Here is a 6,002-nt window from a genome sequence, read left to right on the forward strand (position 1 = left end):
GTGGAAGTCACTCCCATCCCCCTGGCTCAAAGCATGGCCACAGCTATTTAAATTATCTATGCAACCAGTTAAATGTTATAGATATGTTAAATGACCACACCAGAGGTTAGCTGTGAAGCCAAACAGCTCTCGGTGGCCCTGCTCCATTTGTCCCTTCCCCCAACTCACACCTGTGGGGGGAAGAGGTGAGGACATCTTATATATATCTTTTTCTAATATTTCCTAGACACCCTGAGCTCTGGACCCCATTTCAAATCCCTATTTGGGGCCCCCCTCTTGGCTGCACCCTGTTACAGTGGGACAAGCAGATGCCAAGCCTTCTTGGGGCTTAGGCCCCCCCTGGTTGAAAGGCAGCTGGCAGGCCGGGGAGTCCTACTCCAGGACGTACACCGCTGAGCACCAGCCCTCGGGACACTGAAACACACCACACGGGCCCTGGTCTTCTCCTGTTCTCTTGCCCTGAAAGCAGCACATGGAGGCGTGAGCTGGGAAAGTTACTTGGCCCCAGGGGTGTAGGCAGCCGCAGCAGCCAAGACCCCATGGATGGAGCTTCCCCTGCACGACCATCCGGAGTGATCTGGCAGTGCACTCCAGACCCCGGGAAGCAGAGAGGACTGCACAAGGTGATGGCGATGCTAAAACCCCCAAACCTGCACCGAGGACAGAGAAGGAATGATGGGGAACCTCTGGGCATGGGTTTGGACTTTAGTCTTTCTGGGCACCTGAGAATTTCTGTTTTGCAGAAGGGGTTAGCTTGGAGAAGGAATGCTCTCAGCCCCCTCCTCTCACATCGGGTACCCCTTTAATCAACACCTCTTTCCTTCCCCATAAATCCTTGTGTTGTGCTTGTACACGGCAGAAAGCACCGGACCCCAGGCTGTCTGGTTACAGAAGCAGCAAGGCTTCTGAATTTCCTTAGGGCAGCCCCTGGAAACACGAAAAACTAGTTGCAGAATCATTCGATTCCACGCAGGAACCAAAACAAGTGGCAATTATCAAAATTCCAGGGCATTCTAGAGGAAATCATCTCGCCAATCCCACAACGAGGCAGGTGGCACTGAACAGACAAGTTATCCAGGCCCAGAAATGTTCTTTCCTTTCTAGTAAATCAATAAAAGATGATCTTTTATAGTTCTGATGAACTACTGCACAGGAAAAAAGACCACAGCCACAAAAGTGGGAAGCTTTGTTCCAGGCAAACAGGTATGGCTTGGACCCAATCAGAAATCAATCTTACCTATGGGAGCTTAATTACCTATACTGTACTTTAACAGGCACATGAACTAAAACTGGAGTCCTAAAAGATAATTTCATGGAGTAAACAGTATCACTGGAAAACTTCTTTTGTAGCTCATAATGTGTATAGCAAATGTTCTATCTGTCTAAAATAGAGCCCAGAAAAACTATCCCATGGGTCCTGAGGACACTTCCCAGTTCCTTTAGATCCATTTGAGGTACAGTGATTGGATTTTTTATTTTTAAAGATTTTATTTATTTATCTTTAGAGACAGAGAGGGAGAGAAACATCAGTGTGTGGTTCCCTCTCCCATACCCCCTCCCGGGGACCAGGCCAGCAACCCACACTTGTGCCCTGAGTGGGAACTGAACCAGCAACCCTTTGGTCCACAGCCCATGTCAATCCTCTGAGCTACACCAGCCAGGGCTGATAATTGGATTTTCTACAAATGCCAATGATACAGGGTGCAGCCAAGAGGGGGGCCCCAAATAGGGATTTGGAATGGGGTCCAGAACTCAAAGTGTCTAGGAATTATTGGAGAGACATATAAGATGTCCTCACCCCTTCCCGCCCCCCCCCAGGGGTGGTTGGGGGGAGGGGCACATGGAGCAGGAACATGCAGGGCTGTTTTGTACAGCCACAGCCTTGCAGCTAATCCCTGGCAGGGTCATTTAACATATCTATAGCCTTTGGCGGGTCACTTGGATATGTTAAGTGGCTGTGGCCAGACTTGGAGCCAGGGAGATGAAGTCACTCTCCCTCCCAAGATGTAACTGAGGGGCAGGTCCCCTGAGTTACAGCGCCTGCGTGGGAGCTTGGAGATGATTGACTCCAGGACATGGGGCCACACCTGCCCAGAGTCACGAAGGCAGCCCAGTAAACTTGCAGTAATATAGAAATACTGGCAAGTGTAACTGACTGTGGGAGGAGTTGGAAATGGGGGTACAAAGGAAGACTGGTGCAGGGATTTAAACCCAGACATGGCAGCCATTGAGGGTAGAACCACGCGTTTTCAGCCAGAATGGAGACTCCCGCGGCCATGTGAGAGAGAATCACCACGTAGCTTTAGCAGAGAGAGCCACGTGGTTTTAGCAGAGTGAGGACCCCCTCTTGGCCAGGTGAAGGAGAGAACCACATGGCTTTGCCAGAGTGGGGACCCCTGCAGCTTTGGTAGAAGAGGCCCATGTGGCTTTGGGGTGCTCCCTTTGGCTGCGTGGCCTGGAAAAATGGGTATAAAGAACTCTTGCCAGTGGACCATGAGAAAGTGCCACATGACTCTGGATTAATTGGAGATCCTGCCTGGACGGCGACACAGCTGACGGTACCAGCAGCCTGGAAAAATAGACCTGTGCTCTTTTCTTGAGTTACGGTACCCGGAGTTAGGGCAAGAAAGAGAGAAGGGAGTGCTGTGTGCATAGGTGGATATCCTAAAGGAATTTGATATTTTAATGAAGATGCTAGGTCACTACTTTAAAGTCTGTATAGCATTAAATAAACATTTCCTTTCCTTTTCAAAAATCTCTGGCATTGAGAGATGACTTTCCAATTGGTGACTGACCATCGGGCCCAGCACGTGGTCCAGACGGTATTAGTACACCATCCTCTGGAGTCCAGGCCCCGGTGTGTCTGTCCTGTAACAGTTTTTGGTGTCCCTGGGTGGGCCAAATATTGCCCCCCAAACCTCTGTTCTGTAACACCACCATCTCAAAAATAACAAAAAATATATTCAGTCATGATTTTGTTCTTGTCGAGGCATTCCCTCGCAGGAAAGCAACAGCTTTAATGGAAAGTAGATTTTAAAAAATAATTAATTAATTCCCAGTTGGGAAATTCCCTCTGAGTTGGTGACTGAGGGACTCCTTTTACTAGATAAATAATGCCATCCGTTTGTTATATTTGATGTGTTCTACAGAATTTGCATTGTGTGCCCAGCACCCCCAATTCTCTGGATTGCTAAAACATACAAATGATACAATTAAAACTCAACTAGGTGAATTTTTAGAAGGTTTTGATCTCTTTTGACCCAAAGTTTTCCTTATAGTACTACTGAACCCCAAATCTATAGTAAACATAGCCTTTCTCCTTATGAAAATAGCAGCCACCTTATGAATCTAGATGAAGGAATATATGAATCAAGTTTCCTAAAGGGAGACATTCAGCATTATATTAAGGTAAGGGCTCATTAACCAGTTTATAGGGACTAATAAATTGGTAACATTTCACAATGCACTCCCTGAAAGCAAAGACTTCAAAGACCACGAATTACAACCAGGAGAGCGCTGTCCACTGGAAAAGACATGAATTAAAGACACTTTCTCCAACACATGTTGGAAGAAGCCTTTTCAGGGGCCTGAAACTCAGATGGACATCTGCCCCTGTCTCTCACACTTGTCTCCACCTACAGTGGAGATCAAAGACTCTCCAAGGATGAGAAGCTGCTGGCCCCAGAGATAGACAGCTATCTCAAAACATCAACAAGGCCTGTATACCTACAAATTAAGGTTAAACTTTTTTATTTGATTGTCGTTATCTATCTGCTAATATTAATCAATAATAACTAAACTTGTTCTTTAGACTTTTCTCAACCTTGTGTATATAGCCCAACTGTTAATTGTTGAAGGTGTATAAAATTTTTTTAAAATAATATTCTTTTTTTGCCCTGGCTTGTGTAGCTCAGTGGATTGAATGCCGGCCTGGGAACCAAAGCATTGCCAATTCAATTCCCAGTCAGGGCACATGCCTGAGTTGCAGACCAGGTCCCCACTAGGGGGCGCGCAAGAGGCAACCACACATTGATATTTCCCTCCCTTTCTATCTCCCTTCCCCTCTGTCTAAAATAAATAAATAAAATATTTTAAAAAATACTCTCTTTATGGTTTCTATTTTGAAATTTAGGAAGAAATGCTATTCCGAAAGGAAGGAAAAGATGTGCATATTTTTAGAAGTTCAAAGGAGGTAATTGTACTAAATGTGCTTACCCCTAACCCAACAAACACTACTAACCATATTAATTCAGATAGAAGCAGAAATGGCTATCATAACACAGCGAACTGTAACTGCTGCTGAGGCACAGTAAATCTTATTTATAATACTCTTCCTGTTCTCCTGGCCTGTGGAATTTTTTATATGAATTGTAATTTAAAGTATTGTGTTTTACAGCCTTGACCCTAATTAAAAACTTAAGGTTACAGTTTCCAACTGCACAACCATCGGAAATCAAACTAATAAAGCATTGGAGTGCTTCCAGTGGGAATTGAATGGGCCATAGTAAATAAAAACCCATCTCACGGTCAGATGAGGAAAAGTAAAAAGGTCCATGGCATGCCCACAAACTGTAAGTGAATATTATACCAGATACAAAATATAGAAAATTAAGACACAACAAAACCTGAATCGTGAGAGTTTATAGATTGGAAAATGATCCAGACTGTTTTTCTTAATAAAGGCCCATAAGAACTGCCTGCCTCCCATTCACCTGCCTTTTTTTTTTTTTTTTTTTTGAATAGTGACAGTTCGACCTTAAATGCCATCTCAGGTTCCTGTCTTACCCTGTGGCCAGTGGTTCACCATTCAGCAAGACAAACCGACACTGAGACTCCCTAGGCATGGGCCTCCCTAACACCTTGGGACCCCACTATCCAACCAAAAGGTTGGACACTGATGCATCCTGCGGATGGATTTATGACCAAAAGCAGGTTGTCTGGAAGAAAACAGGCCACATCCTAACCCTGACAAGCTGAGGGGAGGCCTGTGGGGCAGCCCTACAGACTCTGAGACCTCCAGTAAACACACAGGATGGTCTGGGATGAAAACTTACTAACTAAAATCAGTTCATGTCCTAGCCTGGCATTTTTCCATAACAAAGACGAATCTTTACCTTAACTGAGCCTTTCTGTTGTTTTGTTGTATCTATGATAACATACCTTTGAAATGCCAATTTTCCTTTTTCCAGGCCCCCCAGAATACAGACATAGCATCAGAAGGAGACCACAAATCCACTCATTGTTACTGTTATCAGTTCATTCTTAAGGGTTAACGATCTTGCGCCCACCTGTAAAAGTACATGTCTATCATTTTGCCTTTTATCCAATCCCAGACGTTTCTCAGTTTGCTTTCTCCCACCTCCCTAATCTGTCATTAATGGATTTCATGTAACCCCCTTCTGCCTCCTCTTTTGATTGTAATGTACGAAATAAAAGGCTAAACTGCCATTCTCTGGAGCATTCCTCAGTTCATTGAGATTTTGCTCCGTGGCAATGGTCAGTTTGGCTCCAATAAACTCACCAAAAATTCTCTACAGGTTCGAATGTTTCTTAGTCGACACCACAGACTTCACAGTCTCCAATGAACCAAAAATGTCCGAGTCTGCCATTATCCCCAACAACCATCTCAGTGGCGCCATCCCAGTCAGGCCCCAAATGAATGGCACACACGCAGGTAAGAGCTTCGAGCACGAAAATACAACCCTGTCTTAAATCACACGCTCAGGCAAAAGGGTACTACACCAGTCCCTCAGCAAAGTCCAGAGGGTACAAGCTACCCGTGCTGAGGGGTCACAGCCAGCCATCACAAGCCCTGAAGATCTGGACACCAGGTCCCAATCAGAGATCCTGGTTCCAACCTCATTATACAGGCTCCTCTTTCCCTTCCACTGCTACCCCAAGCCCCATCCTCCCAGCGTCCCAACCCTCAGGGGATGCGGCCCGAGAACCTCTTCCTCACTTTAGCCAGCCCTCCCCCCTCTCCATGCGCCTGCGCATTCTGG

This window comes from Sturnira hondurensis, unplaced genomic scaffold (assembly GCF_014824575.4).
Source record: "Sturnira hondurensis isolate 20B ecotype Veracruz unplaced genomic scaffold, ASM1482457v3 Scaffold0020884, whole genome shotgun sequence".
In the NCBI taxonomy this organism is placed as follows: Eukaryota; Metazoa; Chordata; class Mammalia; order Chiroptera; family Phyllostomidae; genus Sturnira; species Sturnira hondurensis.